General features: G+C 41.7%; 1 pseudogene; it reads right to left on the bottom strand.

The window, feature by feature from the left end:
• Nucleotides 1-10809: 10809 nt before the first annotated feature.
• On the bottom strand, nucleotides 10810-11253 carry LOC129081385 (stathmin-like; annotated as a pseudogene).
• Nucleotides 11254-12667: the final 1414 nt, after the last annotated feature.

The raw sequence follows: 12667 nt of genomic DNA, 5'->3' as shown, positions 1-12667 counted from the left end.
AGAAGAGGAAAATGAAGGAAAGAGAAAATTACAAGACAGCTTAAGGCTAGGGTCCATTGTGAATAAAAAGTCGAACAAGAAATCTCCTGTGGTAGAGTGTCAAAGGATTTTAAGAATAGTGTTCAATTTGAACTCCTCCTCTGCTCCCTTCCCCAAATACTCAGTAAAATCTGCTACACACACAAATTCCCTTGTTTGGTGGGAGCGTGGATTGTGTGGAAATTAAGGAAGAGCTTACATTGCACACATGGAATGAGGAAGAGTAGAGGAGACATCCTTAAACTGAAGCAGGGCTTTAGAATCAGTGGAGACCATAAGCCTCTCTTCCTTCCTCTGTTCCTCCACCCCCACTCTAGACCAGAGCCCCAAGGATCCACAGAAATTTTAGAGAGACCTCTGGGTTTCCCAGATATGAAAAAGGTGATTCAAAGGAATCTTACCTAGTTCTTTAAAAAGTAGGTAACCTTGGCTAACACTTAAACAACACTTCTAGAGACTCAAAACAGGCTGAGGCAAAGTTCTTGCATTCCTTTCATTATGTTATTCAATTATTCTTCATTCATTCATCCATTCATTCAGGCAGGCAGGCATTTAATAAATCACATTTATGAAGATTGACACATTGAAGGCACTGAGCAACAAGCGCCTGGGATTCAGAACTGAAAAGTGACCAAGTTACCTCTCCCAACCCTCAACAAGATCCTGACTGATGAGTAATGAAGTAAGGTGAGCACAGAGGACACTGTCTGCACTGTGATCAGGGTAAGCACCGGAGGGACAACGCAGGAGCCACCATCTGGATGGTCGTCCAGCCTCTAGGCAGTAGAGGTGGCACATCAGAGGGAAATGGCATGGAAGGCCTCCCATTGGAAATGACATGACTGTGGCTGACATCACCTGAGTCTCCTCAAAGGCCTTCCTTTCAGCTGAGCTCCAAGGCCCCTCTGGACACTTAGTGTCCCTTTCCCTCCCAGCAGCAATCTCTCTCCTCACAGCTGCAGCCACTCTGGCCTCTGGGTCTCCTCCCCAGCTCACCCTACCCTAGTTCACATGGTGAAGTAAGTCACAGTCTCCGCAGCTCCCTTTCTGTATTGCTCCTGGGAAATAAAGTACCCAAGAATCTTGGTTTTGAGAATTGTATTGCTAATAACTGTAGGATAGTGGGGAACATAAAATATGATAAAGTTTATAATACACAAATATTACAAATATTCCAAAATCTTACCACATTCTGACAGTCCTTATATTGAGTCCTCTTCCTGATTTTCCTCTGAGGTAGTAAATGAGATAATTATGATGATCATAATAATAACAGCATGTATTGGGTGTCCAGGGTTTTCAAGAAATCTGCATTCTACAAATGCACAGGATTAGTAGAACGACCTCCTTTTTTGCAAATGAAGATAAAAGACTCAGTAGTAAGTGCCTTCTCTGAGGGAGAAAGCCTAGTAAAAGCCAAGCAAAGGTCATTACTATTTGCACTACACCCCACTGCCGCAGTGACCTTTGCCCCCACATTTATTCCTGAAGGCAGACTTCACCATCTCCTCTTCTCTCTGACTAGACCGTGGGCAAAGGTCATAAAAAACCTTTTCCTCCACACTGGTCCCTCTTACCAGACTCAAAACAATCACGGTTGTTCTTCTTTGTTTCATGTAAGCAATTTGCCTCACCAAGGGTTTCTGGATTCAATGATACCTGTTCTTTGAGCTTTGGAACTAACCTAGAATGAGCACATTCTCTACTCCTCACAGTCATATTCTTTTCATGTTCAGGTAAAGCAAGGAACTCACCAAGGAAGGGGTTGGAGCCTGAAAGTAGGAATTCTTTCTACTTCACATATTTTTGGAAGGATAAAGTATTTCTGTGAAAACAGTTAACAGAGTAGGTACTAAGTGTGTGTGAACTAAATGAGCTTTTCACTCATCTCTAAATGGCTGGTAAATTCTTCTCAAGCCTTCTACCATCTCCTGGCTGCTCTCTCTGGAACAAAGAGGTCACTTGAACTAGCTCAGCCAACCACCCTTCTCCCTAAACCTTCACCTCTTCCATATTTTATGGGGCCCCCTCTGTCTCAGAAGGAATGGCCATGTTCCAAGATCACCTCTCCTAGGGCATTGGACCCTGCTCCCCTCTGTGCCAGGCTGTATCAATTATTCCTCTTTAGTCTAGTTTCTCCTCCCCCATCTCATTTTTTCATGTATGAGTGTGTTTAGTCTTGCCCAAGATTTTAAAACAAACCTTTTGACCTTGCCCCCCTCTCCAGTTTCCATTCATATTCTTCTGTCTCATCACTACTGAACTCTTATAATGCCCTACCCACCTGGCTTCCTGCAAATGTCATCGTAGAAGTCATCAAGAACCTCTGTGGTGGCACATCTAGTGGTCTATTTTTAGTCTTCATCTGGCTGCCACACTTGACACTCTGTCTCAGCCTGTTCCACCATTCTCACCAGCTTCTCCTCCCACACCTCTGACCATCTCTCACCAGCTTAGTCTTCTTTGCCACTCTTTTTCTTCTTCTTCTTAAATGTTAAAGGCTCCCAGTTTTCTTTCCTTGGCCCCTTTTCTTTCTCACTTTATACACTCTTCCTGGAAAAGCTCATCCACTAACAGATCCTCAATATTCTTCCCAATCATTATTTCCAGTCTCTGAGCACTAGAGGCATGGAGTCAGCCATGTCCTATTGGGAATCATGGGTCCCGTGAGGCGCCACGGGTGTCCCTAGCCTAGTCAAAGCTTAGACTTCTGCCTGGTGGCTCACAAGCACTTTATGCTCAACTGTCAAAGTGGACCCATGTGCAAGGCTTCCTGCTTGGGAGATGGGGAGGCTGGCATGGGGGTGGTGGATGCACATAGACTTAACGCCCTGCAAGTTGGCCACCAGTCCTCCTCTTCCTAGAGTCCAACAGAGAGGCAAGAGTGCACTGGTCGACGTAATGAGAAAGCATCTTCGGACGAAAAGACAAAGTAGGCAACTCCATAGACTATAACAGAATTTATTATATGGTAATTTACTTACAGGAAGATTAAGCTGGAGTTAACAAATGGCTCAGCAATTTTGCACAAATTTTTCTCCACTAACAGATCCCTGTTACAGTTTTGTTTTGTTTTTTGCTCTTTTGTTTTGTTTTGTTTTGTTTTGTTTTTGGTAATATTGCTCTAGTACTAATGATTGACAAGACAAAGGGACAAAGACTGCAGTAGCACAAGGGGCCATACCTCCTTGATGATATTGTGATAGGTGATTGCTTATAATTGATACTATTACCAGTTTCATATTTATCTTGATTGTCATACCATTCTGGCTTTCTTTTTTTAAATCCTCACCTGAGGACTTGTTTCTTGATTTTAAAGAGAGAGAAAAACATCGATGTGAGAGAGAGACAGTAATCATTTGCCTCCCTACACACTCCGGCCAGGGATCGAACCGCCAGCCTAGGTATGTGGCCTGACAGGAAATTGATCCCGCAACCTTTTGGTGTATGGGACGACACTCCAACCGAGTCAACTGGCCAGAGCATTCTGCGTATTTCTGACAAAAATATTTATGGCTACATTTTAAGGAACACAAATAATCATCAACTAGAAAGCTTTGATGTGCTTGTGAAGGACAGTGAGGTTGGTCAAAGTTTACAGCATGAAACCTAAAAAATGATATGAAATCGGGGACACAGAGATAGAGTTACTTTTGTTCGCATCTACATCTATACACCTAGGATATCCACATGACCACACACACCCATCCCTGCGGTCACATGTTCTATGGAACAGAAAGAATGATACCTAATTCCAAAGGATGAGCTGCTCCATCTCTGCCAACACCCATCTGTTCCTTCGTCTCTCTGTCCAGCACCCTACGCATCACTCACCCCATCTGATACCCCAAAGGGAAATGGATCCTATCTCACATGACAATGGTGCCCTCTAGGGGAGTATTTTCAAATTGCAATGGCCCCTCCTAAGAGGGTGTGGCAGATTGTATTTTCCAAAAATGGCTAGAGAATATCTCCCATCTCACCTGGCCTTCTTACATTGCTTTGTCACTCAGTACATCAAGAAGTGGAGTTTATGTTCTCTCTTGTTCAGTTGGAGCACGCTTGTGATTATTAAGGATGTGATGCTCCGTGACTTCCAAGTCTAGGCTACCTTCTGTCTGGTTCTCAGCTTTGGAGCCCTGAGACACCTGTAATCTATTCAACTGCCCGGAGGCTGCCATGTTGTAAGGAAACCAAACCAGCCCATGCAAAGAGAACACATGGAGAAACTGTCCAAAGGACAGCTGAGCCCTTCCCAAATTCCCTGAACCACAGAAAAAAAGCGAGATAATAAAATTATTGGTACTTTTTTCAAACACTGAGTTTGGTGTTGCTTTGTTATGCAGCAATAGATAACTAGAATAGTGGGGTCATGAATTCTGTCTAGTATATCATGACCAGTATGTTTTTTAAAACTAAGTAGAACAGAACTGAGTAAAAAGGAAAGCATAAAAATAAAGGAATACAAATGGTTAAGAAAAAATTTTATAAATGTGTGTGTTTGTATATTTTATGCTGGACCTAGAGGTAAAATCTACTTGTTCCTGTGAATCATATACAAATTTTAAAGTTTAAAGAGGTTAGACTACTATTGCAACCCTAGACATTATAAAAACCAAAACCCACTGAGGCCAGTATCATTGCAGTGAGTCAAGGAGGCTGGGAGCTCTAGTGCTTTGCAAGCGCGTTACAGGTCACATTTACCCTAGAAAATGTAATTAACTCTATCACACAAAGGCCAGAATTCTGAGAGTTCTCACTGCACCAAGAATGTACTAAAAATAGCCCTGATTGTCAAGAAACCTCATCCAGGACCCCTTTAAAGAAAGAGGGCTAGGCTGGAACTCCTCTTTTTGTTAAAAAAAAGAGATTGTATTTCTGAGGCATATATGTCTGTGTCTGCATGAGTCTCTCTGTGTTGTCTGAGTGTGTCTGTGTATGTTCTATAATATAGAATATATTACAATATATACTATATATTACAGAACACACTCAGATATATTATTATAACTACCACATTATTTTCAGTATATGAGGTCTGTGTGGAAAAAGTCTAGCCATTGTTAATATAATGAGAATGTTTTGCATGACATCGGTGTAACCTGGGAGACAAGGAGAGCAGATTCGAATGCGCATGTGTGAACAATGGTGACCTCACTGCACTAGTCAGTGGAGGTGGTACACGCCATTGAGTGAGCATGTGTACTGTTAGCCATTGCATTCAAAATTAATGAGCAAGTAGAACAATGAATCTGCATCAAATTTTGTGTTAAGCTTGAACATTTCTCCACAGAAACTATTCGCATAATTCAGAAGGCCACAGTTATGGGCAACTGGTGATTGACAGCTTCATCACGACAATGCACCCACTCATGCATCATGTTGCATGCAGAGTTTTTTGATGAAACATCAAATCACCCAGGTGATTCAGCCCCCCTACAGCCTAGATTCGGTGCCCTCCAACCTCTGGCTTTTCCCAAAACTAAAATCACATTTGAAAGGGAAGAGATTTTCAGACCATCCATGAGATTCAGGAAAATATAATGAAAGAGCTGACAGCGACTGGGAAAACTGTGTGAGGTCCCAAGGTGTCTACTTTGAAGGGCACTGAGTCATCCTTGTGCTATGTACAATGTTTCTTATATCATGTATCTTCTTCAATAAATGTCTCTATTTTTCATATCACATGGCTGGATTCCTTCTGGACAGACCTTGTATTACGATGTTTGACATCTTTCTGGCTAAAGAGAGACTGCCCCTCCCTGAGCGAGCCAATTTTTAGAGATAGCAAAGGGCCCAGCCAGCAGCATCCCCTTGATGGGCAAAGAAGGCAATCCAGAACTAGGCTATACCTCCTCTCTCTGGTCCCGAAGCACCATTCCTGCGCCTTAATCATCCCAGGGCCAAGTACCAAAAAAGATTGGCCTCCTCAGCCCTCTTTCCACCTGATAAAGAGTAGATTTGGCCTTGGCCAGTGAGGCTCATTTGTGCCGTCCCATAAACGAAAGGTTGCAAGTTTGATCCCAGGTCCAGGCATATGATCCCCAGTTCAGGGCACGTACAGGAGGCAATCAATCAATGCTTCTCCACTCATCACTGTTTCTCTCTCTCTCTCTAAAAAAAGAAATGAAAAAAATGTCCTCAGGTTATGATTTAAAAATAAAAAGCCGATTTGGATTGCCCTGGCCAGGTGGCTCAGTTGGTTGGAAAATCATGTCATACACCAGAATTTGCAGGTTCAATCCCCATTCAGGTCACATACCTATGTTGAATGTTCAGACCCCAGTTGGGGTACATACAGAAAGCAACTGATCAGTGTTTCTCCAACATCAATGTTCATCTCTCTCTCTTCCCCTCCCCCAACCCCCGTTTCTAAAATCAATGTAAAAAAACATATCCTTTGGTGAGGATTTTTTTTTTTAATATTTTAAGAGCTGATTCAGATTAATAAACAGTGTAGGAGTCACTGGAGCCTCACCTCTGGGCCTTGTGACAACTGGGCCTTGTGAGTTTTACCAGACTGCCCAGCCTGCTCCAGCAACTAGGGACCACCCCTATAATTAAGAGGCCCCTGAAATTACTCAAACTAGCCCATCCTAAATTGGTCCCCCTGCCCTGCCTTGCCTTTGTTAGGGAAACTCCAAACAAGGCCATGGGCTGAACACTCCTCTCACTTCTGCCTCCTGACCACCCTGGTGTCTTTCCGATGCAGCCCTGTGCCGTGTGCCGCAGGGAGTGTCTCTAGGTACAGTGAGTATAATAAACTTTGATCTTCTGAGCATCTCTCCTGTCTCCTCTTGTGGCTGCACCTGACTGACCTTCTCATAAAAGAATACAAAACAGTGTCTCTATGTGTCTCTGTACCTATGTGTGAGTGTCTCTGTTTTGTCTGTGCATGTCTGTGGCCATAGGAGTCCTGGGAAAGCCCTTTAGATGAAATGTTTCTTGATAAGCTCCAGGAGCAGTCTCTATCTGTCCTATTTGTTCATTTTAAGCCTCTTTGTACTTCAGTGGGGGTTTTTCACACGCACACAATGCACACCCAGCGGCACACACTGTTTGCCTTGAATGGTATATCCCTAAGTTCCTACTGGATGGGACCTCCTACATTTGTTTCTTCTTTCATTCCCAAAATGCCATCCATATCAATATAGATTCATTGGTCTAAAAGGAAATTTTAGAGATCCTACAATCCAGTGCTGTCTTAAGAAATTTGACAATTAAAATTTTTTTAATCATCATCTATTAATGGAATGTGAATAGGGTCACATGGATTCAACTAAGCAGCCAAAATGGTCTCACAAAGGGACCCACAGTTTATTCGTATGTTGTTATCTCATACTGGAGTGAAAAATATTAGATCAATTAAATCAGTTGTATTTTTAATTTATTTTATTGCTTATACTATTAGAGTTGTCCCAATTTTTTCATCTTTGCTCCCTTCCACCCTGTACCCTACATAACCTCCAGCAATCCACTCCCCTTAGTTCATGTCCATGGGTCATGCATATAAGTTCTTTGGCTTCTCCATTACCTATACTGTTCTTAATACCCCCTGTGTGTTTTGTACCTACCAATTTGTACTTCTTATTCCCTGAATCTTTTCCCCCATTCTCCCTATTCCCCCTCCCAAATGATAACCTTTCAAATGATCTCCATATTTATAATTCTGTTTCTGTTCTGCTTCTTTGCTTAGTTTGTTTTTTAGATTCAGTTGTTGATAGTTGTGAATCTATTGCCATTTTAATGTTCATAGTTTTTTTTCTTTTTTTTAAATAATCAATTTAACATTTCATATAATAAGGGTTTGATGATAATGAACGCCTTTAGCTTTACCTTGTCTGGGAAGCACTTTATGTGCCTTTCAATTCTAAATGATAGCTTTGCTGGATAGAGTAATCTAGATTGTAGGTCCTTGCTTTTCATCACTTTGAATACTTCTTGCCAGTCCCTTCTAGCCTGCAAAGTTTCTTTTGAGAAATCAGCTGATAGTCTTATGGGAACTCCTTTGTAGGTAACTCTCTGCTTTTCTCTTACTGCTTTTAAGATTTTCTCTTTATCTTTAACCTTTGACATTTTAATTATGATGTATATCGATGTGGTCCTGTTTAGGTCCATCTTATTTGGGACTTGCTGTGCTACCTAGACTTGTATGTCAATTTCCTAATTAGGGACTTTTCCTTTCATTATTTTTTCAAATAATTTTCAATTTCTTGCTCTTTTTCTTCTCCTCCTGGCACCCCTAGATTTGAACATTGGTATGTTTGAAGGTGTCCCAGAGGCTCCTTACCCTATTCTCATTTTTTTGGATTCTTTTTTCTTCTTCTTGTTCTGATTGAATTATTTTCTTTCCTATATTCTAAATCATTGATTTGATTCTCATCTTCTCCCACTCCACTGTTGATTACCTTTAAATTTTTCTTTATTTCACTTAGTGTAACCTTCATTTCTCCCTGGGTCTTTTTTTTATGTTGTTGAAGTACCCAATTAGTTCTCTGAGCATCCTAATAACCAATGTTTTGAGCTCTGCACCTGATAGTTTGCTTATCCCCATTTTGTTTAGTTCTTTTTCTGGAGTTTTGCTCTGCTCTTTCATTTGGGCCATATTTCTTTGTTTCTTTATTTTGGCAGCCTCTCTGTGTTTGTTTCTATGTATTAGGTAGAGCTGCTTTGATTTCCTCTCTTAGTAACATGGCTTATTGTAGAAAAGTGCACCCATAAGTTGGATGCATCAGAACCTTAGGTAATCGCCAAGGTGGGACAGGATGAACCAGGTTTATGAGGTCTCAGATATCGCGTCACCTCTCTGTGGCTCTGTGCGAGGAAGGGCTTAGAAAAAGAACAGCCACTGTCCTGCCTCTGGAGTTTTGTCTGGGAGGAAGCCTTCCCTGGCACTCACCCTGATTCGAAACACTTCAATTTCTCCCCATATACCATTGGTGCCCTTCCAGTTGCTGCTCCAGTGCTGGAGCCCAGAAGGAGTGAGTCTGCATAAGTACTAAGTCGAGGGCTATTCAAGAGGAGAAACCTGAGAATCCCACAGTTTCTTCCATCGCCCCAACCTCCGCAGGTATTTACAGCCAGAAGTTATTGGGACTTATCTTCCTGGCATTGGAACCCTGGGCTGGGTGGTCTGGTGTGGGGCTAGGATCTCTCACTCCGGAAGTGTCCCTCCCAATTTTTACCCACCACATGTGGGTGTGGGACTACCTAATCCACATCTCCACATCTCTGCCACTCCTCCTCATCTGGATGAATGTGACTTCTCTAATTCCTTCGTTGTCAGACTTTCATACAGCTCAATGTCCTGACAATTCTGGGTGACAGTTGTTTTGTAATTTAGTTATACGTTTTGCTAAGCTATGTGAGGAAGTGAGCCATGTTTACCTATGCCTCCACCTTGACCAGAAATTTAAATTAGTAATACTGCATGAAGAACAAAAAGCACAAACTATGACAAGTATGCAGTAAATACAAGAGGCCTAACGTAATGCAATGATCTTCAAGCAGATGATGGATCTCTACCCCACCATGGTTGGCAATCACTCCCTACCCCTGCAGCACGCTCGCTGTCTCTTGTGCCTAGGCATGGGTCACCACCCCTTAAAGATAGTTTATAGCATAATAATCACAATATATGTGTGTTTCTATTTTATTAGATGTTTTTAAATGCATTTAAGAAAAAATATTATCTAAATTATTTTCAGAATTTGTCTTTGGTTGGTTTTAGGATTGTTGAGATTACCTCACAAAACAGAAATTTAGAAACATTGATTTAACCTCATTTTTAGGTAGGAAAATTGAGTGCAAGAAGAGAAAAGATCTGCCCAAGGTGGTAGATTCTTTTTCTTCCAGATTCTCAGAAGTAAAAAAACATTTAGAGAAGATTCACAAGTATGCTAAGGACCTCCTGATCTCAATCTTGAGGGGGCTCACAAGACACTGGCAGACTACTGGGAGTCATGGGGAGAATGAGAAGAACTAGAACTATTGCTAGAGTTTTCAATTTTCACGATGTTAAGTATTTAAGACATAAATCTGGTCCTTGAGCCTTATTTTCCTTTTTTTATTTTTTTTTCCACCAATAGCACTGTGCAGTTTTATTAACCATTCAAGTACAGCAGCATCTGGTAAAATAGGAATAGAATTAGGATTTAAAAGTAAACAGATATTCAGCATCTTACAAGTTGAAAGAAGCCCCTAAATACTGTTTTCACATACATGTTTTCACAGAGCCAATACAGAACTAGCCATTGACCTGATGACTTGATTCAGTACATCAAGTGTACTGAAGTATAAACAATGCATCAAGAAAAATAGCTACATTATTGGCCCTGGCTGGTGTGGCTCAGTGGATTGAGCACTGGCCTGCAAACCAAAGGGTCACTGGTTTGATTCCCAGCCAGGGCTCTTGCCTGGGTTGCAAACCAGGTCCCTCGTAGGGGCATGTGAGAGGCAACCACACATTGATGTTTTTCTCCCTCTGTTTCTCACTCTCTTCCCCTCTCTCTAAAAATAAATAAATAAAATCTTTTTAAAAAAGAAAAATAGCTACATTAGAAAGACTTCAATGTTTCAGAAAAAGAGTAAAACACTTTCAGTTTCTTCCCTTTATCCCCTAAAACAAAATCATACCGTCTGGTTCTACCTAAAGTCTTACATCAGCTGCTAGCATATTTGTCAGGAGGGCAAAAAATAAAATGGCACTGGCCAGTACAGTCTTAGTATATTTAGGAAGGGGAGGGGGAGAAATTCAGCCCTCAGAACAAATTAGTCAGCTTCGGTCTCATCAGCAGGATCTTTGGATTCTTTGTTCTTCCACACTTCTTCGATGTGTTTGTCTTCTCACAAATGCTCCAGCTTGACAGCCATCTGTGCTTCTGTTCTCTTTGTCAGCTCCCATTTTGTAGGTCAGTTTCTCTTCTGCCATTTTACTGAAGTTGTTGTTCTCTTCTGTCACTTTCTGAAGCACTTCTTTCTCATGCTGTCATTTCTCAGCAAGCTGCTTCAAAACCTCAGCTTCATGGAGTTTGTGCCTTTCTTCTGCAGCTTCTAATTTCTTCTGAATTTCCTACAGGGAAAAATCCTTCTCCTTTGGAGGGAAAAGGGGGAATTCTGGGACAAATTATTTTGATTGAGGGCTGAGAATAGCTCAAAAGCGTGACCTGAAGCACGCTTCTCCAGTTCTTTCACCTGGAGATCAGAAGAAGTCATGGTGAACTGAAGACAAGGGACTGGCAGTATATACTACATAGTCCACTAGCAAGAAAAGCCCTCCTCAGTCCAAGCCACCTGATGACACTCTTATTTTCTTAATATGCATAACCATCTAGAGAATTTATAAATAACTTACAATCTAATTGGGTGGGTCTTATTTATCTGTTTTTAGTCCCAGCAAGACTCCAGGAGAGGGCACACTCATACCAACTGTGACAATACTGGCAGAAGCCACAACGAAGTCAGATCCATTCAGCTCTGCTATGCACATTGGCATAGTTATATAGACCTCATGGGATAAACAACCATCCCCAAGTTGCCCTGATTTCCCTTGCCTTCACACCCAGAAGCTGGTGAAAAACTGCTACCTGTTTATAACCTTTCATGCACTGTTTTGCTCACCTCTGTTAATCTACTTGGTGTTCTTTTGTTGAATGTCTTTCTGTTTGGCCTGCTCCATCCTAACTCATTCCCAGGATTCAACTCCTAATCTTCTGGTTCAAATACAATTTACAGCCTGTCTTTGCACTTCCCACATAGTGTCTCCAGCCGTGACCTCCATTTCTCTCCTCTACTAAGCAGCTGTCTCCATCCTGCTATTCTGCTTCAGGTGTGAGGTGAACTGTCCTCTCTACTCCCACCCAGCCTGACCCCAAAATAGCTATCTCTACAAAGCCCTTGAAAAACCTAAAGAATTCATCCTGCCCCTAAAAGCAAGCATGTCCATCAACATCAAGTTGAAGCCATAATGTTCCAGAGGCATCTCTGGGCTGCCTGCAGCAGAAGGCAGCAACTTTATGCTGGTGCCTGAACATTAGAATGCAGAGGAGGGCCCCACGCTGAGCCTCACAAACTGAGTGCTTGAGGCCAAGACAGGATCTGCCTCCAAGATCCATGCTACAGCCTCTTGGAAAATTAATGCCTTACTTGAGATGTTCTCTAGTTGCCTAGCTCACCACTCAAACCATCTTAGGATGTTACGAATATTCATAGGAAGAGGTCAATTATCTTAGATAAGGCAAAGTACAATCAATATCATATTCACATAGTTATGTTCTATAAATTTGCCACTACACTGAATTAGCAAATACTGAACTGTTGTTCCTAGGGGAAATTTTGGGTTTAGGTTCCTGTGAGCCTCTGGTCACAACATTTTTGTCAAATGATCAACACAAACTTTGGTGAATAAGTAAACTATTTAATGACTGCTGAATATGTTGTGTCAGTCCCAATAACACATTTATTTCATTTGTTCCTCAGAACAACCCAGAAAGGCACCCTTTTTGGAGAAATGAAACAAATGACCCAAAAGTTTTTGAACTTGCTTGCTGGGAACTAACATGGTTATCAAGTCTTTAAACATGCTCCTTTGGAACTAATGTGGTTATTAGGATTCCTGGCACATATCAGG

Source organism: Pteronotus mesoamericanus, unplaced genomic scaffold (assembly GCF_021234165.1).
Source record: "Pteronotus mesoamericanus isolate MK-2021 breed Mesoamerican mustached bat unplaced genomic scaffold, CSHL_Meso_final contig_98, whole genome shotgun sequence".
Classification (NCBI taxonomy): Eukaryota; Metazoa; Chordata; class Mammalia; order Chiroptera; family Mormoopidae; genus Pteronotus; species Pteronotus mesoamericanus.
This window is presented reverse-complemented; position numbering and strand designations above follow the sequence as displayed.